General features: G+C 42.4%; 1 pseudogene across 1 annotated transcript; it reads left to right on the forward strand.

Moving 5' to 3' along the window:
- Positions 1-1826: 1826 nt before the first annotated feature.
- Positions 1827-8193, forward strand: LOC102742458 (small ribosomal subunit protein uS5 pseudogene; annotated as a pseudogene). The gene is made up of 3 exons (XR_014147787.1): positions 1827-3120; positions 3961-4028; positions 7279-8193. The product of XR_014147787.1 is annotated as a small ribosomal subunit protein uS5 pseudogene (transcript).
- Positions 8194-24139: the final 15946 nt, after the last annotated feature.

Here is a 24139-nt window from a genome sequence, read left to right on the forward strand (position 1 = left end):
AGGTCACTTCCGAGCTCTCACCCAGTCCTTCCCAAACTGTTCTGAGCCCTCTCGTTAACATTTATAATTAGACCTCTTCAAGGAGACCCCGAAAACAGCATTTATAATTCATTATTGTTTAGTAACAAAAACAGCAATAACGGTAAAAAGAAATAAATCATTTCAGTTTCCGGGGCACCCTAGAATTTCTGGGACGGATCCGGCTGGTAAAACATTTAGGAATTCACATTCCCGATGAGCTTCCACGCTTAAAATTAAAATCCAGTCTGGGTTTCTAAAGCTCATTTTGCTTTGGTCAATTTCTGCGTTTTCTTTCATTTTGTTTGCGTTCCCTTCTGGGTTTGGTGCTTCCCCCCGCCCCTTTGCCGAAGACAATCTGATTTACAGTTTGAGAGTTGCATTTCTGTTTAGAAGGTGAAACGTCCAAGTCAGTTAGCCAAATTATTCCCCGACGGCTCCAATATTGCGCCAGAGTCCCAGAGTCAGTTATTTTTATGTCTGACTGTATTTCAAATGTGCAGGGTGATAAATAAGACCCGCCTCGAGCTGCAAACTATCTCAGTATGATGAAGAACAATTGACAAAAATTAACCCAGCCAAAGCGTTGGGGTTTTCGCGAGCCGCTGGAGCATAAATCAGCATCGCGGGCGGCTTCGGGAAGCAGCGCGCTCGGAGCGGTGCGCCGCAGCACGCCGCAGCGACTTTCAGCAGCCGCTGGGCTCGCCTGGCCGGAGTGAGTGCGCTTGGCCGCGGGGATCCGAGTGGGGACAGGACTCGGTCCCGGGTTCAGAGTCATCCCAGAAGGGACACACTGACGGAGAAAGGCATGACTACGCCTCAGCGACCCCCCTAATTCACCAGTGTGTGTGTGTGTGTGTGTGTGTGTGTGTGTGTGTGTGTGTGTGTGTGTAAAATCAAAGAGGACTAAGGGAGGCAAACTTGGCATGGGGTGTGTGTGGGGGGGGGAGGGGTGATGATAAGGGAGTAACAACCTCGACCGTGTCTGGATCCCGGAGGAGTTTCTCTGCTCAAGTCACTTGAAAGGCATATTCGTCTTAGCTTAACAATTAAACTCTTTTTACGGGAAATCAAGGGTGGCTCCCTGGGAAGCTCTCCGCCGCGGCGCCGTAGTTGCTCTACTTGCTCGGAGCGTCCGGAGCCCGCCTGCGCATTCACTTCCCAGTGCACATGCCCCATTCCGGAACCCCACTCCCGCCCAGCCCGCGCCCTCCTCCTCGGAGCGAGGTGGCAGGCCACGGCGCCCCGGGACCTGCAGTTCAGGCAAGGCAAGGGGCGCCCAGACCAGGCGCCGCCAGCCCTCGCCACCTGTTGGAACGGTGAAGCCAGACCTCGCGCTGCCGGTGGCGGCGACGCCGGGCTACGGGCCGATTCGCGCTCAGCGGCCAAAGTGAATTCGGGCCGCGGAGCCGCGGGTTTCTGTTGATAAGTGCAAAGAACAACCCTCTCGGTGCTAAGTGCACAGTAGTGCGAACAATAAATAGATCATTTCTTGGGGCGTCTGCCCTGAAAAGGCCCCCGCTGTTCAGTGGCCGCTGGGAGTTATTGATTACTGTGGGCGACCGCGGCCCCCCTGCACCTCCCCTTGCTAGCGAGAAGGGTGCGCGGCCTCGGCCACCGCCTGGCGCGGCGTCTGGCTCCTACGAGCGAACGAATAATAAAGATCATCAAATCCCTCAAAAACCTCCCGGGACCGTTAAAGCCGCACCACCGTACCGGGGCAGCCTTGGAGGCGAGGAGGACCCCAGGGTTAACGAATGTGGCCTGTGTGCCTGTGTGCCTGTGTGCGTGTGCGCGCGCCCGTGAGCGCGCGCGCAAGCGCGCGTATGTGGATTCTTCTCAGGCTATCAATCTGGGTTACCGCAGTAGAGCCGAGGAGGGAATGGAGTGGGGGAGAGAAGGCTATTCTTGTCTTCTATTTGAATTAAGAATTCTGTTTAAAAACTCGGCTACAGAGCAAAGAGAGTGAAAAACCTAAAACCCCCCACCTTCCGCGGGGAGCTTTAATTCTGGGGCAGCGCAGGCCACGCTTTTCTGCGGCAGCGCCCGGGAGTTGGGCGCCCACCGCACTCGCTGGTGAGGTCCTGCAGCCGCGTCCGGGAGAGCCTGGGCCTCTTTGTGGCTCGGAGGTTCTGCGACGCACGCCCCTTCTCGCGCTCCGCCCCGCGGTCCCCGGCCCTCGCCGACCTCCGCAGCCGCGCCGCCCACCGCTTCCTGACCGCCGGGTGTAAACCCGAATCCACCCCGACCTCAGGCCTCGGCCTGCGCCCTGGCCGGTGGTCCGCCCCTCCAGAGCGCTCAGGGACGGGCAGAGGGGTGGCGCAGACCGAGCTGCGCTCCCGACGCGATGCCGCACGTATTTGTTTCGTGACCTTGACCATGTCCCAGCCTTAACCTCCTCAATGTTACAACTGGGATAATAATCCTTGCGGGGCTCGCCCGCTGGGTGGTGGGGTAATATATTCCGGTGGGGAGGGAGGGGGATTGGCAGAGAGACTGTCAACTATCCCGCTGTGTGCCTGTTTTCAGCCCGCCCAGAATTTTGAAGTAATTCAGGCCCTGGCCTGCGACCTCCTCCAGGGAGGGGCTCGTGGGCGTTTAGGCTCCGCGGAGCCCGCCATACTTCGGGCGGGTGGGCGCAGCCGGAGCGCCGGGTGGGGGCACAGGGCGCCCTCGGCAGCGTCGGCCGCACTGCCCCCGGCCCGAGGCGGAGCAGCCTCGTCCAGCATGTCCGGCAGGCTCGGGCTCGGCCCCGGCCCCGCGCCCTGTACTCGGCTCCGAGCTGACCCCCCCCCCCCACCTCGTCGCCGCGGGCAGTAGCCGTGGACTCCGCAGCCCCAGGCGGGAGCTTGAGCTGGGCGCCGGCCGACGCAACTTAGGCTGAAACGGAAGTCGTGTAGGTTGTCCTGATCTGCGGGCGAGATGAAGGCGACCCCGAGTCGCGCAGGAGAACCAGCCTCAGAGAAGGCATTGGCTTCTGACTCCGTCAGACCTCCGTGGGGAGGCTCTAAAGGAAGAAGTCTCCCAACCCTTCACAAAAATATAAAACCATCTGGAAAAGGAAGCATCTACTGGATGGAAGGAGACAATTGCAAATGAAAGGTAATTAGAAGGAGGAACCTGAAAGGAACAGTAACACACGTTTTCTTTGCACTCGAGTGCAGGTGAACCCGAGTTTTAATTATATAAGGCAACCCTCAAACAGAAGACTTAAATCTCCCCAAACCCTGGGGCAGCCAGCAGAGATTTCTCAGTCAGCTTCCCACGACGTGTTACTATTACCATCGCCCCAGATATGGGTTAGGAATGCACTTCTCCCCCATTGCCATTTAAAAGCCCAGAGCACACCTCCTAATAACTTTCTTGACTTCTCTCATTAATGAGGTTCTCTTTTGTTTTGTTATTGCTGTTTAGAAAGGCATATTTCACAAGTTTTTAAGTAGGTCAGCTGTTTCAAACTGCCCCATCTTGAGTCATAGCAGACCAAAAAATAATGCAACATAACCTGTGTATGGGGTAATGATCTAAGATGGTTATGGGCTCTCAGTTGCATAGTTATTTCTAAGAAGACTCCGTTTAAAAAAAAGAAGAAACACATTTTGGGGCAGTTACAGTTACATTAGTACATATTGTGGATATAAGCTTGCAGTTAGAGAAAAATTATTAGAAACAGCTGTGACGTTAATGTTTCGAAACCCAGAGTACTCAGTATGCTCAGTATCTACTTTTCATCATAATCTTTTCTTGTGCATCCACATAATGCACTACTCTCTGTGTATAATACAAGACACTTGTTTAATAAAGCAAGTGATTGTCTGTGTCAGGGAGATTTGGTCCTCTCTCCCTCTCCCAGTCCATATGCAGAGCAGATCAAAGACCTGAGTTACCTCTGTCTTTCCAAAGACAGCCAGATGGTGTCTTGATTTTTTTTCTTTTTTTCAGATTTGCTAGCAATAGAATTCAAAGGACTAAAGAATCTGTGTGATGCTACAGATGAAAGCTCTATCCAGGTAAGTTATGTTTTAATTAATATCATTCATACCTTATCTTATTCCACTAAAGTTTTGAGGAGTCTCATGAGAATCCATATAAGAAATAAATACAAAAATGATGAATAAGTGATTAGAACAAGATAAAATAGAAATAGCAATCTTGGGTCAAGATGAGAAGAAAATAAGAACCCTGATATGTATGTGGAGTACTGGACAGTTATTAAAGAGGAACTTTAAATTTGTCTCTGAGCCTCCTAGGAGCAAAAGTGAAACATGATTCTCATTGAACACAAGAAGAAAGCATAGAAGTTCCTTACAGTATGCAAGGTATTCCCTAAGATGGTGGTGGTGGTGATAACAATGATACTCGAATGCTCCATTTGTGACCAACTGCTCCCCTCCTCCACAAGCACCCACACACTCAGATACTCTTCTGGGATATTTTTATTTTGTTACAGTTAAAATAAAGTTCTTTCTCTACATAGAGGCACTTTGGTGTCTGGAAGGAACTTTGGAATCAGAAAGACCTGAATTCAATGCTGGCTTCTGCACTTAGGGTTCTGCTGTAACCCTTGGCAAGGCACTTAATCTCTCTCTCTGAGAGCCAGTTTTCTTTATAAAACGGGGACAATCTATCCCATAGGCTTATAGAGAGGGTATTCCAGAGCCTGGCACTAAGCGACTTTTTTTTTTTTTTTTTGTAAGTGTTAGGTTATTACTGCTGTTTTTTATTGTCATAAACATAACACAAATGTTAGTTTCCTTTCTCCTTTTCCACAGCAATATAGTATTCTACTATATTTTGGGTACTACTACTTTGGGGCTTCAGAGCAAGTAAGAATACCAAAGTTTGGACTTGAAAATCTGTTAGTCGAGTTAAATGAAGAAGGTCTCTGAGTCCCCTTACTCTCCTTACTTGCCCATAGTGGTTAAATTTCTGGAAAGAGAAGGGGATGTTGGTAAGATAGGCATTGCCGTGCAGCAGCAAGGGTAGGAGTGGTTCAGTCCCTGAGGCTGCAGGTCTCTTGTGGGTTCTGGACAGCAGTCCCACTCCTAATCACCAGTGAATGGCAGTTGTCAGGATCACTTGATATTGGGATAAGTCACTGCATGAATGAGTTCCAAGAGGAGGTAGACAGATCTCTGAGTATTATGTTGGAGGGGATGGGAGCACGAAGGTTTTACAGGTCACTACAGAAAGTCAGTATTCCATTAAATATTGGGCGTTGGGACCAGGAGCAAAAAACCAAGTGACACTCCCCTTTCCCCCATCCTCCCTCACTCTGTCTCTTACTGTGTAGACCTTTTAAACTGAGTACTTGTTGAGAACCCAGCACTGGTTCTAGGTTTTATGGAGACAAGTTCTCTGTCCTGGATCCACCACCTAAGATTATCCAGACAATTGGCCTCTGAGATCTCTTTTTGTCCCTCTTCCATCTGCTCAATACCCACTAAACTGTCACCCTTCTCCTCCTGCTAAATCTTGCAGGGTGATAATGGGTTAAATATATCAATCTAGTGTATCTAAGTCTCTCTGTTTTCTGAGGTTAGTTTTATCTTAGAAGAGTATGGAAATGCACATGTATGCCTTTGACCTGCTCTGCTAGATTGTAAGCTTCCCAAGCTCATGAACTTCCTCATGTTGATGCATTGATTGGCTGAATCTAGAACAGCAGGTAATTTGTTTCAGGCAGCCCCTTGACTAAACTGCCAAGAAGCAGCATAGCATAGGAGGGTGGGCAAAGACTTGGATTTGGAAGAAAAGGCTTCAAGACTTTGTTGGCTCCATCACTGGCTCCATGAACTTGTGTCATCATCTAACATCCTTAGCTTCCACCTGAAGTATTTAGATGACGTGATCTCAATGATGCTGCACACACCGATACTTTATGATCCTGAATCCAACTGAGAGTAATCTCATCTTCTTCTGAATTAACCCTCACAGCATTTTGTTTCTTCATCTTTTGGGCACATAACACATTCTTCTTACATTAAACTTACTGGAAACTATTTCTTATCTCCTCCATCATACCATAAGCCGGCCCCATGGGTGCAGGAACAATGTCTACATGAAGAGTTTCCAAAAGAGCTATTCCAGTATTTTGCACCACTGTACTCAATAAATATTTCTGAGTGAATAAAATCTTACCCTTTATTCATAACATCCGCTAGCTTGAGGTAAAAGAGGAAGGCTGAACTTTGGGAGGGCTGGTGCACATAGGCCTCCTTCTCTGCCACATCCTGCTGTCTTATCTCCATGTCAGCCCAGGTGCACAGTTAGGCCTGTGTTTCTCCTTTGTGGGGTACAGGCCAAATGATCTAGAACAAATATCCAGCCCCTTTCCTTAACAGATGCACAAAATGTGACAGAAGGAAAACAGGCTTTATGATGACAAGAGAGAGGCATATGAGGAAGATTTTTTTCCCCTAGTGAGTGTAGATAGTAGGTATGAGCAATGTGGTAGGCAGCCAGCAATGGGATCTACCCATCCCATGAAGGGGGACCAGCAAAGCCTGCCTATTCCTGTGGCATGATTTTCTTGTTCATGTTTGCCAACTCCCTGAAGCTCTCCCAGGGAAAGGGAGGTGGAAAGGAGGAGTGAGAAGACAGCCATATTCTGTTAAAATGTGTGCATCTGGATTCCTCTTCTGGCTTTAATGGATTCCAGAATATGGTTATATGCAGAACCAGTAAACTGTCTTCTAGAACAGTCCTGGTAGGAGAAGGATACAGTAAATTCTCACAATTTCCTTGCTTCTTGCACTGTTTGGATCATTGGGCCTGCAGCCCTGCCCCTTCCTCAGTCCTCAACGCTTACCTTAAACCGGAGCTCCTCCAAGCCTCCCTTCATGCCTTGGCCCTCCCAGAGCCTCAGCCTGCCCCAGCTGGCTCAACATTCCTGCTCTTCTGCCTTGGCAGACTGGTGCTTCTGGAGCTTCTTCTGCTATTGCTCACTGCCCCCAAGTTACTGATACGCTCTCCATGGTCATCCCAATTTCTCATTGCCAGGCCTGGGTACACCCTTGGGTTTTGCACGCTGGAGGCCCTGCTGAAGTTTGCCTTCTTACCTGTATTGAATTGAGCTGTGGTGGTCCAGATTACTTGCCTTTACCTCCTGCTGTGGATTCTTCTTATTCCTTTCCCAGCCCCACTCCCACACAGCAGTGAAAGTCCCTTTTCGTGAGTTAGTGCACTCTAGCTCTTCCTTCTAAAGCCCCCCCCTCCCCCACGCCTTGCTTCTTCTCCGAGAGAACACCAAATGGAGAGAACACCAAATGGCGGATGACGCTGGTGCTGCGGGGTTTCCGGGCCCCCTGGAATGGGAGGCTGCGGCGGCTTCCGCGGAGGCTTCGGCAGCGGCGTCCGGGACCGCGGTGGCGGCCGTGGTCGGGGCTGGGGTCGAGGCCGCGGAGCTCGCTAGGCAAGGCCGAGGACAAGGAGTGGATCCCCGTCACCAGGCTGGGCCACCTGGTAAAGGACATGAAAATCAAGTCCCTGGAGAAGATCTATCTCTTCTCTCTATCAAGGAATCTGAGATTATTGATTTCTTCCTGGGCACATCCCTCAAGGACGAGGTTCTGATCATGCCTGTGCAAAAGCAGACCCGTGCTGGCCATCGGACCAGGTTCAGGGCGTTTGTTGCCATCGGAGATTACAACGGACACGTCGGCCTGGGTGTCAAGTGCTCCAAGGAGGTCACCACTGCCATCCGTGGGGCCATCATCCTGGCCAAGCTTTCCATCGGCCCCGTGAGGTGAGGCTACTGGGGGAACAAGATCGGCAAGCCCCACACTGTCCCATGCAAGGTGACTGGCCGCTGTGGCTCTGTGCTGGTGCGTCTCATCCCCGCCCCCGAGGCCCTGGCATTGTTTCAGCCCCTGTGCCCAAGAAGCTACAGATGATGGCCGGTATCAACGACTGCCACACCTTGGCCAGAGGCTGCACTACCACCCTGGGGAACTTTGCTAAGTTCCTACAGGAGAGGACCTACAGCTATCTCACCCCTGACCTCTGGAAGGAGACAGTGTTCACCAAGTCTCCATAACAGGAATTCACTGACCATCTTGTGAAGACCCACACCAGAGTCTCCGTGCAGAGGACCCAGGCTCCAGCTGTGGCCACCACCTAGTTTTATACAAGAAAATAAAGTGAACTAAAGGTTGTTAATAAATAAATAAATAAATAAATAAATAAATAAATAAATAAATAAATAAAAATAAAGGCCCCCTCCTTGATTGGCAGGTCCAAGGGTACAGAACAGTACTCCCTGTGTACCTCTCCTCTTTTGCGTCTTTGTAGCTGCAAGAAGTCCCCATTTACCCACATATAAAGTCTGGAGTTTGTTCCCCTTTGGGCCAGTTAGGTTTCCTTGAGCTCAATTGGATGCATATTCATCTCCATACATTTATGGTGCACTTATTATGTAAGCCTCACACTTACTTATTTTAGAAAATTTCAACATTCTAAAAGTTGTTTATTAGTCATGGAAATGAATACTAACTACAGTCTCAGACAATTCTGAATAACAGTGGAATAACCCAATACTAGTTTACTTCTCACTTACTTAAGATCCCCATGTGGGTGAGGTGGCATCTTTCTTCCAATTTATAACTCAGGGACTTAGGCTGACCCCTTCTTGTAGCTATGTCATTTAGAACTTGACTTCCAAGTTTGATGGTGGAAAGGAAAGAGGATATGTGGGGAAAGCATACCCATTCTTAATTACCTCAGCCTGGAAATGATACTTGTGACGTCGGTCACATTCTGTGGGCTAGAAATCAATCCCATAGCACTGTGTACCTCCAGAGGAATCTGGAAAATGTAGTATTTCCTTTTTTTTCCCAGGAAAATGAAAGTAAAACAAGCTACTTGATGTCTAAGTAGCTTTTTGTCTGTCACAAGTTTTGAAGGGCAACTCCTCTCTTTGCTGGACAAGAGAACTTCCAGACTAGTATGCCCCATACTCAAAGGACAAGGAAAACAGAAAACACTATTTAATCAGGTACAAAAACTAAGATGAATACCATAGGCCAATATTTGGATTTGGCTCTACGGAGCTAGTGCAAGGACAAAGTTCTCTTTGAGGCCAGGGAGAATTACATTCTGTGAAATTGAAACCAGGTATCTGGAGGAAGATGGGGATGTAAGGAGCCAAAGGATATCCCCTTATTGTGGAAAGAGCTATATCAGTGTGAAAAGCCCTAAATCCATCTCTTACAGATTTCCATAGTCTTTTTATTACCAGAGTTGTTTCCAGTGACTTGGAACTTGGGAAGATTTAGCCAACAAGCTATGGTGATATTCCAAAGTCCAGGAATTAATCACGTCTTTTCTGGCCTTTTACTTTTAGTCCTGATACATACTATCAGCACTCTCCCTTCCTTCTCCGTCTTGGTTAACATTTTATTTGTATCTTTAATGATTTAACAGATGTCAAACTTTGTTATGGATTTGACAAGGGCTGACATTGCTCAAACGTCTTTGCCCAGGTCTGGCCCATTTATGAGGGGATAACAGACCACTGATGTCATTTTCATGTGCTTTGATGCAAGTTTTAGTGTCCCAACTCCCCTGTGGAAGGAGTTTTACACTTCTAAAGTGGTTGCAGCCTTCTTGTTAAGTTCTTTCCCCAACACGCATTTTACCTTCTCAATGAACAGTTTTTGTAATACCATTTTAGGATATTTGGTTCAACACCAGTCAGATCAAATTTTCCAGATGAGATGTATAGTTAAGAGAATAAAACTTGAAATCTTCAGCTTCTAGGGGAGATGATGGACATTGTACATTGATCTGTATTTCCAGTCTTCAAAGAGATTAGGAAAAAAAACAAAAACCTTTGTGTTGTCTGTTCTTAGAACAGTTACATTTATTGTTTAAAATAGCCTGACATATTATTCTCATTCCTGAACTTATACATGAGCAGGTCTTAGAAGTTCTGCCAGAACCTTAGAAACTGCTTGATTGGTTAGTATTCACCGGCCATATTTAAAGCACCCAAAGAAGGTGTAGCCAAAGAGAGGAACTAAATGGAGATCCATTGAATGCCAGAGACAAGTTGTGAACTATGCTGACCACGGAGAAGACCGGGCCTTCACCTTCAAGAGTTTATAGCCATATGAACTGTGTGAAAAATAAAAAATAAATTAACTGTATTAAAAGGGCACGAAAAGCATGGTCTGAGGCGAACTAATGAAAATACCTAAAGGAAACATAGGTAAAAGTGTTTGGCTGATACTCTTTTAGGTGGAAGTATAAAAAATGTCCAAGTAGGAGTCAGGGCCAAGTAAAGGAGTAAGAGTTGAGAGGTTGTTTCTAGTGCAGATCCTTTCACTACTGCTTGTGTGACTTTGGGGGAAGTTCTTTAACTTTTATAAGCCTCCTTTACCTCAACTGAAAAACAGAGCACTGTGGATCCTGGCAAATACGTTAATTGATTGTGTGGATCGGATAACACAGCATCTTTGAGAGTGCTTTAAAATGGTGAAGTGGCAAAGAGAAGCCTTAGTTCTGCACTCTCAACTCTCTTCTTCATCTGTCCCCCACCCCCTCATCTACGCACAAACTGCCAGGACTCTTTTATTACAGTGCAGGAAAAAACACTTTTGGGTGGAGGTGGTATGGATGTGTTAGTTTTTTGGTATGCTACTTGGCACCACAAGTATATGTAAAAGGAGTAATTTGGATGAAGACCTTTTTTTTCCCCTAAAAATTTGCTTCCAGCTGCTGAAATCATTTACTACGTGAATGGAAACATAATTTAACTACAGTAGGTTGTGGCACTTGGTGGAGACACTAGATCATTTCTCTGAAAATCAATTTGCCAAATTACCAATTGCAGGAAACCAGCAAGCATATATCTTTTACCCAATGGAGGAGAGTTTGTAAAGAGACTTTTTACCAGCAGAGGTAGAGGCAGGGGCAGGGCATACACCTGCAGAGATAGAAAAGGCTATAAAGTGTGTTTAAAAGGAAGCTCATCCATTCACATCTTCATGTTGAGTCTTGGAGAATTGCTTCAGCATCTGAAATGTGACTCACATGAGAAATTGATAAGTGAGCTACTCTATCAAATCATCTATGGAAACTACTGGTGTGAACAATCACCAAAACTAAACTTTCAAAAAAATTCAGCAGTAACTCAGTGAATTCAACAACTTGATCAGATCGGTAGAGGGTGACCATTGATTTAAAAGAGAGTGGCGGGGCACCTGGGTGGCTCAGTCAGTTAAGCGTCTGCCTTCAGCTCAGGTCATGATCCCAGGGCCTGGGATCCAGCCCCACGTTGGGCTCTCTCCTCGGCAGAGAGCCTGCTCTCTCACTCTCCCTCTGCCTGCAGCTCCCTCTGCCTGCAGCTCCCCCTGCTTGTGCTCTCTCTCTCTCTCTGTCAAATAAATAAATAAATAAAATCTTTTAAAAAAATAATAAATAAATAAAAGAGAGTGGGTTGTGTCTGCACTGCTTTCCCCGTTGTGTGTGTGTGTTGAGGAAGAAAGAGCACTGCAATGGTGCTTTTAGGCAATGGAGATCTTCAAAGCGGGGTGAGAGTTAAGATCATAGTTTTCTATAGTTTATGCGGTTTGGAGCAGGATCCAGAATGGTTTTGAGGCTAGGACAAGAATGGAGACAAATGGTGGGTGTGAGATGGCCACAGAACCCAAGTGTATAGGTCCTGTCCCACGAATACTGGAGTCCAGACACAGAGAGGCCAGTCAGATTTCAGAAGCACACACAGCTGGTTTAGAGCTCTGATGAGAAATGGCTCTGGAGCTCCCCGGGTGGTCAGAAGTGTGGGTGGACAGCTTGAGTGCCAGTGTCTGAGAGCAGCGCAGGACCAAGGCAGTTGATGCTGGATCAGAAACCAGGAACCCCACCTTCTGGCCCCAGTGCTTCCTTTAAATTGATGGAGACCAGTGCTTCTCAAATTCTCTACGAAGGACTTTTTTTTTTTTAATTCCCAATCCATTTAGGACTGACCCATGGTCTCGGTGTAACGACATACACTCAGCTTGTGCCACATGTGACTTACCAAATAAATTAGGTGACACTTGAACTGGTCTACACTTAATTCAGTGAGATGACTCTATTGATCATGGGCTTGCATGTCTCAGAAATGTCAGAGTGTTGTAAATCTTGAAGTGTTTGTTCTCAATTTTGATCTTCTCTCTTTTTGAACTAATAACAAAGAATTTAGGGACTGTCACTGGAATAGGTGTTTTCAAAGTTGTTTTATACTTTGACATTTTACTGATACAGACGTGGGAGGTTGACTCATCCTTCAAATACTGTGATGCTTCCTTTATGGATCATGGTTAGAGGATGAGATTGTGAAACTGCATATTGGGGAATGCTTCAGAAAAAAAGAAGCTAAAAATGCTGGTTAAGAAGAGACTGGTTGTCCTGCAGCCTCCATTTCTCCTTCTCCTTTAGTAGTAGAACCACAGTCTCTAGCTGTGGAAGAGAAACTGCATTTCCCAGCCTCCTTGCCACTGGGAGTGGTCATTTGTTGAGTTCTGGGCAGTAGCATATAAGCAGAGATGGCATGACATCTTCTGGGAAGCCTGAAAGGGAAAGAACCGGAATGGGGACGTAATTGCTAGGGCTCCACCATTGCTATCTTTAGCTGCCTTAGAATTGAAAGCCCTGAAATGTGCAGCGACAAGACAGATAAAACCTCTGTCCCTTTCACCGTGGACTCAATGTGCCACACTAGTCTGCAAGATCAGAACGGGTATGTAGGAAAGAAATAAGATTCTGTACCTTTTTAAAAAAGGTTTTATTTATTATTTATTTTTTAAGATTTTATTTATTTGAGAGAGAGAAAGAGAGAGAGAGAGAGCATGAGCAGGGGGAGGGGCAGAGGGAGAGGGACAAGCAGACTCCCCACTGAGTGGGGAGCCTGACCCGACCCAGGGCTGGATCCCAGGACCCTGAGATCATGACCTGAGCCGAAGTCAGACACTTAACTGACTGAGCCACCCAGGCGCCCCGAGATTCTGTATATTTAAAGAAAGTGTTATTTTGGTATTTCATTTATTTGCTGAACCCAATCCTAAGCAATTTAAGTTCAATTTAAAAATCCTTATATTTTTTTAAAAGTATTTATTTAACAAAACATAGCTTACTTTCTTAATCCTTAAACTTAGAATTTAAAATGTGATTTAATCTTTGTGTGATTAACAAGAATCAGGGCACCTGGCTGGCTCAGCACTTTAAGCCTCTGTCTTTGGCTCAGGTCATGATCCCAGGACCCTGGGATGGAGTCCTGCCTGGGGCTCTCTGCTCAGCGGAGAGTCGGCTTCTCCCTCTGCCTCTGCCCCTCCCCGCTGCTTTTGCTCTCTCTCATATAAAAAATCTTAAAAACAAACAAACAAAAAACAAGAATCACCACAAAGAGCTATGATTATATGTGCCAACATCTAGGAGACCACAACTACCGGCTTATGAGGACCATGTTTATAAGATTGCCTACCTTGTTAGCTCCACCTCTTTCTCCTTTCAGTGGGCCTGCATCTAGAAGGTAGAACAATCTGTTTAACAACTTCTTCTGCCTCCAGATAGCTGCACCATGGAAATCAAACATATTAAAACTGGGTAGATCAATTCCCCATCTCTTTATTAAACACTTAACTAATGTGCCGAGCACCGAGCTAAATGTCAGGCAGACACAGATAAATCAGGATAATTCTCGCTCTCGTTTTTAAAATCCAGTGGGACATTGTCTGTGACATCAACAACTATTCTAGGAGCATGAAAGAGGAAGCTGTTGTTTTGTCGGGTGTTGGGGTGGGGCTGTTAGGAGAAGTGGGAAAGGCTTCACAGAAAATGTGACAGTGGAGCTGGGTCCTGATGTGGGATACTACACAGGCACAGTGCTGGTCAGGTCACTTGTAGGGAAACGTGAGAGTCATGGCAGGGTCGGAGTGTGTAGCATATTGGGAAAGTGGCACGGGGAGGCTGGGCCTTGTGGCTGGAAAGGGAAGTTGAAGCCATATTTAGAAGGACTTTCAATGTTTTATTTAAGATTTTGGTCTTTGTGAGCAGTTGGGAGCATTGAAGTGTGTTATTTATTTGTATGATTCTTTTTTTAAGTTTTATTTTAATTCAATTAATTAACATATAATGTGTTATTGGTTTCAGAGGTACAGGTCTGTGATTCATCAGTCTTGTATAACACCCAGTGCTCATGACATCACATGCCCTCCTTAATGTCCATCACCCAGTTACCCTATCCCCCTCCCCCCTCCCCTCCAGCAACCCTCAGTTTGTTTCTTATGATTAAGAGTTTCTTATGGTTATTTGTGATTCCAAGCTGGACGTAGATATGACACAATCTCTAATATTAGGGAAATAAATCAGACAACACTGTGAAAGATATATTGAATGGGAAAAAAATCATAGGAATCTACTGCAGTTTATTATATACTATGATATACTACAGTATAGATGAGAATAAATCTCAAAACATTGGCCATGAGGGAGAGAGATGCTTGTGAGATATGTTTTTAAAGAAACAAGAAGACTTAGGGGGGTTGGTTGTATATGTGGGATGAGGGAAAGGGAGGAGTCAGTTCCAATGTGGGTAATGATACTGATATCAGACTCAAAAGGAAAATCAATTTTAGGGAGAAAGGTGATTTTAGTACATCATAGCATGTTAGGATAAGTCCTAAAGGACATCAAGGTTTAGTGTTTTTTCCTCTGCTATCCTTAGCAAATGGTGCTCAGTGATGCTCAGTGATGCTCAGTGGTGCTCAATGGTGCCCACTGCACAGTAACAAAAGTATGCTCAGTTAATGACTAAATAATTCAACTACTAGAAAGGCCTAGGTCAGCAGCATCTGTGATGCTTGAAGCTGTGGGAGCTGATGGAATGAACAATCATAAGCATGAACAGAAGTGAAAAGAGAACTTAGGAACCTTAGGAAATCTTTTTTTTTTTTAAGATTTTATTTATTTGACAGAGAAAGACACAGCAAGAGAGGGAACACAAGCAGGGGGAGTGGGAGAGGGAGAAGCAGGCTTCCCACCGAGCAGGGAGCCCGCCGCAGGGCTCGATCTCAGGGCCCTGGGATCACGACCGGAGCCGAAGGCAGACACCCAACGACTGAGCCACCCAGGCACCCCAAACCTTAGGAAATCTTATTAAGGAATAAAGAGGAGAGCTAGTGAGAATTTCTCAGAAGGAGTGATCAGATAAAAATGTGTTCTAGAAAACAACATAAGACAGTTTTAAGATTAAGGTAGTGGTGAATTCTACTAAGTGCCACCAAAGAGGAAAGTTTCATGAGGACTAAGGTCAACAAATTTGGAATTAAGAATGACAGTGATCATATAGATCAACTTCTACAGAGTGATCTCTGTAGAGCAATTTCTATAGCCGCATACCCCCACCTTCATTTCTGATTCAATTGGTCAGGGATATTTACATTTCTAGCAAGTTCGCAGGTAATACTGCTGCCAATCCAAGACCATACTTGGAGAACCACTGCTGTAGAATACCAGAGAGAGAAAACAACTGGATTATTTCAGGATGAAAGAGAAATAGTTTCCTCCTAAACTAAAAGTGTCTGAAAAGTGGAGAAAGGGGGGGGGGACAAAAAGAAAGGCATTCTACTCACTAATTAAGACCTCATCACCTCCTGGTGGAGAAGTAACAGAATAGATTTTTCTTAAATATTTGAAACTGAAGAATTTTTGTCAAGACATGCGACCTCTTTGAATTTCTGTTTTCTGTTCTTTATAAAATAAAAGTAATAATAAAACCAAACTCTGTGCATTGTTCTTGGGAATAAATGAAATATTATGACAGTAATATGATAGCATTCACCTCAGTGTTTGGTGCTCAAATAAATAATTGGTAGAGTCAGAGCATATATATTATTTATCCAAAAGCAAAACAGCCTGTACATACATTAATGTATCTGGTAATAATTAAAATTGCCAATACAAATTTCCAGCAGCCCTCCAAAATATGTTTTTATAATTGGCTCTCCATTGCTATCTATAAATTATAAATTGAGCAGGCGTAAAGGGCTTGATGACTGTTTTCAGGGACAGTGAAATTTAATACTACATACCAAAAAGATTTTTCCTTCTTTCTCTTTGAATATGTGCTGTTCCAAAATTTCTGTCTCCTGAAATATTTTCATCCAGTCACTTTTTAAAATAAACATTTCGGTTAATCATTTAACATTTATTTCACTAATGTGATGAGAGAATATAAATCACTAAAATGTGTTTGAGTAAAGACAATGAAAATCTATTCAAATAAAAGAGTGAATGTTTGCTGAAGAATTAAATAGGAATCCAAACAAACACTATCAGTATTCTTTATTAAACGAATGAAGAATTCCTTTAAGTCATACTATGATTAAGTAATGAATCCACAAGACCAGGTAGACAAACCAGGATCTTGAGAAATAAAATTTAAATATGTCTTTTTTTTTTTTTAAAGATTTTATTTATTTATTTGAGAGAGAGAGAATGAGAGACAGAGAGCATGAGAGGGGGGAGGGTCAGAGGGAGAAGCAGACTCCCCGCCGAGCAGGGAGCCCGATGCGGGACTCGATCCCGGGACTCGATCCCGGGACTCCAGGATCATGACCTGAGCCGAAGGCAGTCGCTCAACCAACTGAGCCACCCAGGCGCCCCTAAATATGTCTTAACAAATATTCTAATCCAGTAGTTATCTTTAGGTAGGCAATAGTTATCGAATGTGCTTCTTTTGATTATATAACAATGATATTTTAAAATTGTGTATGCATATTAAGGAAAATATTATCTGTGATAATATCAACTTCATATAATTGTTCTGAAGATTAAATTAAATAATATCTATAAAATATGTACATTACTTGGAACAAAGTAAACATGATAATAACAACAATAACAAACATAATACTATTAATATTTTTGTGTGAAGTTAGGGTTAAGTCATTACTACATTTGCTTAATTTAATCACTATTACTTTACCATATAGTAGGTAGGTATTATCCTTAGCCTCATTTTACAGATGAGGGAAATTAAGACTTAGTGAGGTGAAGTAACATCCTAAGTAACACAACAAGTAAGTAGTGGAACCAGTATCAGAACCCAGAACTCTAGCCCCAGAGCTACCCTCTCCTATCCATTAACCACTACAATATAACACTTCTATGTGTTGGCTGTGTACAGTGTGCATGTATCTAATAGAAGTGTTAATAAGAGAAAGCATAATACTAAATATGTATCCAATGCATTTAATTTGAAGTATTTAATTACAAAGCATGCCGAAGTTAACTTGAATATAGAAAATGTGTCTAAAAAGAGAAGGTGATCATGTAGATAGATAGTTACTAAAACTTGCCAAATAAAATGTCACACACATTTAGCAAATCATGTATCTGATAAGGGGCTTGAATCAAGAGTAGATAAAGAACTCTAATAACTCAATAATAAGAAGACAATCCAATTAAAACTGGGCAAAATATCTGAATAGACATATAAATGGCCAATAAGCACAAGAAAAGGTGCCTGATATCATTAGCCATCAGGGAAATGCAAATCAAAAGCAGAATAAGATACCATTTCATATTTACTAGGATAGCTAGAATCAAAATGTCAGAAATAACAAGTGATGGTGAGGATGAGAAAAAATTGGAACTTTTATACACTGCTGGTGGGAATGTAAAAGAGTACATAGCCGCTTTGGAAAACAATCTGTCAATTCCTTAAATGATTACACAAGAGTTAACATATGACCCAGCAGTTCTACTCCTAGATAGGTACCAAAGAGAAATGAAAGCATAATTCATCCAGAAACTTGCATATGAATGTTTATAGCAGCGTTATAATAGCCAAAAGGTGGAAACAATCCAAATATCCATTGACTGATAAATGAATTAAAAGGGTATATCCACACAATGGAATATTACTTGGCCATGAAAAGAAATGACGTTCTGATACATGCTACAACGTAAGTGAAACTTGAAAACATTATACTAAGTGAAAGAAGCCACACAAAAATTTGTTTCTATACACTCACAATGAACTATCTGAAAAAGAAATAAAGAAAGTAAGTCCATTCATTGTAGCATCAAAAACAATAAAATACTTCGGGATAAATTTAACCAAGGAGGTGAAAAAATAAATAAATTTAACCAAGGAGTTTTGTGTATGCTGAAATCTGAAAGACATTGATGAAAGAAATTGAAGAAGACATCAATAAATGGAAAGATATCCCATGTTCAAGGATTGGAAGAATTAATATTGCTAAGACGTCCATACTACCCAAAGCCAGATTAAATGCAATCCCTACCAAAATTCCAATGGCATTCCATGTATATAATGGAATATTATTCAGCCATAAAAAAGAAGAAAATCCTGCCATTTGTGACAACAAGAATGTACCTGGAGGGCATTATGCTAAGTGACATAAGTTAGACCTAGAAGAAAACCTACTGAATAATCTCACTTGTATGTGGAATCTAAAAAAGCTGAACTCATAGGAACAAAGAATAGACATAATTTAGACCTAGAAGAAAACCTACTGAATAATCTCACTTGTATGTGGAATCTAAAAAAGCTGAACTCATAGGAACAAAGAATAGATTGGTGATTTCCAGGGGCTTGTGGAGTGGGGTAAGTGCGGAAATGTTGGTCAAAGGGACTTCCAGGTATAAAATGAATAAGTTCTGGGGATTTAATGTATAAAATGGTGACTATACTTAACAATACTGTATGGTATACTTGCAAGTTGCAAAGAGAGTAGATCTTAAATATTCTCACCCCTGCCCGCCCCCCCCACAGAGGTAACTATATGAGGTGATGGATGTAACTAACCTTATTGTGGCAATCATTTCATAATATTTACATATTTTTGTGTGAAGACCCATTACAGCTGGTGGAAGGGAATAGAGAAGTCTCTCTGAGGGAGGGGCAAGAACACTTCTATCCTAGACCATTAGAGGTCTTCTACAGCTGAGAGCTGGGTCTTCTTCATCACCAAGAAGGCCCCAGCCTTACAATCCAGTGACACAGTTCGTGCCTAAAACTGAGGCTTAATTTTAGAACAAGAGTAAACATTTCCCTCAACCCCTAAAACACAGACTAAGAATCAACAGCTAATAGCAGTCCACTGCCTGGAGAAGGACATGGGAATGCAGGAAGACCTATCCGAGGCACAGGAACAAAGGAAAGACCTAAAAGTGAGGGTGGGGCAGACACTAGGAAAAGCCTCTGGCAAACTACCCCACCACCCTAAATACAAAGTAATTCTATGGGAATTTGAAACATATGGTGCACTGAGTGTAACCTGAGTAAAAACATCCTCCACACCCATTTAAATTTCTGACTAAATTCACTCAACGCCCCCCAAACTAAAGGCCTAGCAGAAGAAAAGATATACCCATTTCCATGCATAAAATCTATTTCCTTTGGTCTCTATTGTACTGCACAATATATCTAGGTTCAACAAAAACTACTGGGCATAACAAGAAGCAATAAAAAAATACAACACGATTTCAAGAGACAAAATAATGGACAGACTAGACCAAGATATAACACAGATGTTGGAACTATTGGGTAGGAAATTTAAAATGATTAATATGTCAAAGATCTAGTGGAAAAGGTGTACAATATGCATGATTAGATGGGTAATATCAGGAGAGAGATGGAAACTATAAGAAAGAATGAAATGGAAATGCTAGGAAAAAATCACTTTAAGAGAGATGAAGGATGCCTCCAATGCCTGCTTGAGTCATCAGTAGAATCAATACAGTTACGGGAGGAATCAGTGTACTTGAAGATAGATTGATAAAAATCACCCAAACTGAAAAAGGAGGAGAAAGAGGAAAAGGGAAAACAGAACAGAGCACTCAAGATCTGTGGAACAATAACAAAAGTCTAACATGTGTGTAATTAGAATCCCAGAAGAAAAGAAAGTGAATAGGACACAAAATATCTGTTCTTAAGAAGAAATAATGGCCGGGGTGCCTGGGTGGCTCAGTCAGTTAAGCATCTGACTTTTGATTTCAGCTCAGGTCATGATCTCAGGGTCCTGAGATTGAGCCCCATGTGGGCCCCATGCTCAGCGGGGAGTCTGCTGGAGATTCTCTCTATCCCTCTCCCTCTGCCCCTCCCCCTGCTCGCTTGCGTTCTCTCTCTCAAATAAACGTTAAAAAAAAAAAGAAGATATAATGGCTAATAATTTTCCAAAATTAATCAAAGATTCCAGTCAACAGATCCGAGAAGCTCAGACGATATCAATCAGGATAAAAACAAATACACTGGGTGCCTGGGTGGCTCAGTCTGTTGAGCCTCCAATTCTTTGATTATGGCTCCGATCATGATCTCAGGGTCCTGGGACTGAGCCCAGCATTAGGCCCCCCACTCAGTGTGGAGTCTGCTTGTCCCTCTCCCTCTTCTCCTCTCCCTCTGCATGAGCTCTCTCTCAAATAACTAAAATCTTTGAAAAAACCACATGAAATACCCAAATATAAGTGCATTATATTCAAACTAGTGGAAACCATGGACAAAGAGAAAATCTTCTAGGCAGCCAGAGAAACAAAAGACAGATTATCTACAGAGGAACAAATCTAAGAATAACAGCAGATTTTTATCAGAAACTACAAACCATAAGATAAAAAGAGTCATATCCTTAAAATGTTGAAAGAAAAACTATCAGAATTCTATACACACAAAAATATTTTTCAAATATGAAGAAGAATTGATGACTTTTCCAGAAAACAAAAAAATAAGAAAATTTGTTGCCAGAGGTCTGTGCTGAAATAAATCCTAAGGAATTCTATTCAAGCAGAAGGAATGTAACAACCATACAAAAATTTGGATATACATAAAGAAGAGTGCTGGAAATGAAATAAATGATGAAAAATATAATTCACTTTTCTTAATCCCTTTAAGACATAAATGATGGCCTAAAGCAAGAACAGTGGCAATGTACTGTTATATGTATTATGTAAAAATATTATATAAAATTAAAATGTATGACAAAAATAAGACCAAGTTTGGAAGCTTTAGCTAAACAATACTATTGAGAGTGGACTCTGATTAGCTAAATATCTAAATTTCAAAACCTATGGAAACCATTAAAGCATTTTATACAGAGGTATGAAGAATAAGTCAATATTGAAGATAAAAAGGGAATCACAAAAAAATGCTCAATTAATATAAAGGAACAGAGAAAAAGAGGAAATAAGAACAAATGGAACAAACAGAAAGTGGCTAGTAGGATGGCAGACTATAATCCAACCATAGCAAAGATTGTATAAATATAAGTCATCCAATCATACCAATTAAAAGATAGGATTCTCAGATTGGATACAAAGCAAGACTCGGTTCTATGCAGTCTATAAGAAACCTACTTTAAACAGAAACATAGATTGAAAGTGAAAGAATGAGAAAAGCTATGCTGCACAAACTCAAAAGAGAGAGTAGGGGCACCTGTGTGGCTCAGTGAGTAGAGCATGCAACTCTTAATTTCTGGGTCATGAGTTTGAGCTCTATGTTGGGGGTAGAGTTTGCTTAAAAAAAAAAAAAGAAGCTAGAGTAATATATACATATATATTTTATTTTATTTTATTTATTTATTTTTTAAAGATTTTATTTATTTATTTGAGAGAGAGAGACTGAGAGAGAGAGAGCATGAGAGGGGGGAGGGTCGGGAGGGTCAGAGGGAGAAGCAGACTCCCTGCCGAGCAGGGAGCCCAATGCAGGACTCGATCCAGGGACTCCAGGATCATGACCTGAGCCGAAGGCAGTTGCTTAACCAACTGAGCCACCCAGGTCCCCTAATATCAAAGTAGATTTAAGAGCAAGTAATATTATCAGGGATAAAGAGAAACATTTCTTGATGATAAATTAGGGGTCAGTTCATTATGAGGACATAATAATGATCAATGTTTATATACTTAATAACAAAGCTTCAAAATCCATACAGCAAAAACTGATAAAACTGAAAGAAGAAATAAACAGATTTACAATTATAGTTGAAGACTTGACACTTTTCTTTCAGTAATTAACAAGTAGGTAGAAAATCAGTAAGGATATAGAAGATCTGAACAACAGTGAAGACTATCTTGTCTTAATTGACTTTTATAACAACACTCCATCAACATCAGCAAAATGCATAGTCAACTATACTTAGAATATTTACCAAGATTGATTATATTCTGGACCATAAATCAAACCTTAAGAAAATTTAACAAATTGACATTAGACAAAGTATGTTCTCAGACCATACAGAATTAACTAGAAATCAATAACAGAACAAGATTTTTAAATAATAGTAAATTCTAACCCTTGCTTTGCTTGTTAGAATTTTGTCATCTGACCTCATTACTACTTCTTTTATATTTTAAAAACTATTGGTTGAAGAAGGTAGAGTCATCCCCTTTATAATGAGGGGGTCAACAAGAGTTGGTTGGAAGGATTCCTGCTATGGATGAAACAGTCAGTGATCAAGGACAAGCAGTTACATTTGGTCAGATAGAGCAGCAGTTCAGATATCCAGGCAGAGGAGGAAAGGATTAAAAGGAATTCAGCAACTAAAGTTCAGAACTAGAAAGTCAGGACTTAAAATGCTAAGACCAAAAGCCCTTGGCTTTTCAAGGTTAAAAAGCAAGGTAAATCAACAGATCATACTAGCTTAGCAATTGGATTCTGAGGCAATGATTTACTATGTCTCCTATCTTTCCTTAGGGACAAAAACTGGTCTCAGAGCTTGGTTTAGTTGCCATGTAACAGCTAATGCCATTGGAAGGGAGACAGTTTGACTTCTTTTATTGTAAACAAAAAGATTAGTGCCTTCTGGAGGTTCTGGTCTTGAAGAATAAACAAAGTTTGGGTTTAAGCTTGGACACAGTAAGCTGAAACGGTAGTATAAGAGAATTTTGAATAGTGTGTTCTTCTCATGGGCAAAGGGTCAAGTTGCCCAGAGCAGCTAATGGATTGATAAAGAGAAAACTGATCCTTGTGGGTTCTCTTCCTCCAAGTAAGTCTTCCAGTCCTGCTTCCATTTCATTATATGTGAATCACCTGGGATCACGACCATTAAGACACATCTAAACGTGCTTAGGATCCTACAATGGCTTCCCAGTATCTGCAGAATAATATCCAATTTGTGACCTATACCCCGCATTTCCATGCAAACATTTCACCACTTCTTCACCAATGCCTATATCACTATCACACCAAAACTTAACACTTTCTTAAAAAGATTGTGCTCATTTAAGCCTCCATATCCTTCTCACCTTCTATTCCCTTTAACTCAAATATTCTTTCACCTACTTTTTACCCATCAAACTTGCATTTATCTTTAAATATTGTTATTTAACAATATTTAATTGCCAGTTCTCTATGCATGTCATTGCTACCCTTTTCCCCCAACAGCAATTATTCACTGCTCCTTAGATCTTTGTTTATAACTTACTACACTACATACTTTTCTTAAATTTTTAAAAAGATTTTATTTATTTATTTGAGAGAGAGAGCAGAAAGTGAGAAAGAGAGAGCATGAGCATGAGCTGGGAGGAGAGGGAGAAGCAGGCTCCCCGCTGAGCAGGGAGCCCAATGTGAGAATCAATCCCAGGACCCTGGGATCATGACCTGAGCCATAGGCAGATGCTTAAAGGCAGATGCTTAACCAACTGAGCCACCAGGCACCCTGCTTTTTAGATTTCAGATTTTTATATTCAGTTTTAATTTTTATAAAAGTGAGAGAAGCATATGAGTTAAAGATGCAATAGCTCTACAGGATATTATGAAGAGAGCAGTTCACTGTTTTCACTATTTCTAATTCCCCAATAGAAAAATTTCAGTTTGGGGGCTGATTATTTTGTACTTGCCTTCATCCTGCTAATTCTTTTTTTTTTTTAAGACATTATCTGTTGTCCTACAAGGTGGAAGATGAGAAATTAGGTCTCTTTCACACCTCTCCCTTCTCATACTTGCATACTTTCCATCTCCACTCCTCAGAATATAGTTATATCATAATTTTAGTTAGATACCTAGTCAGTTACATTTTTATGACCATGTAAATGTTATTTCAGGTGAGCTTATCTGTTCCCAAATATCAGATCTTCCTTTTAATACATTAAAACACGTTACACTTTCTACCAGATTTATATC

Source organism: Leptonychotes weddellii, chromosome 8 (assembly GCF_054177405.1).
Source record: "Leptonychotes weddellii isolate Sample4059 chromosome 8, ASM5417740v2, whole genome shotgun sequence".
Classification (NCBI taxonomy): domain Eukaryota; kingdom Metazoa; phylum Chordata; class Mammalia; order Carnivora; family Phocidae; genus Leptonychotes; species Leptonychotes weddellii.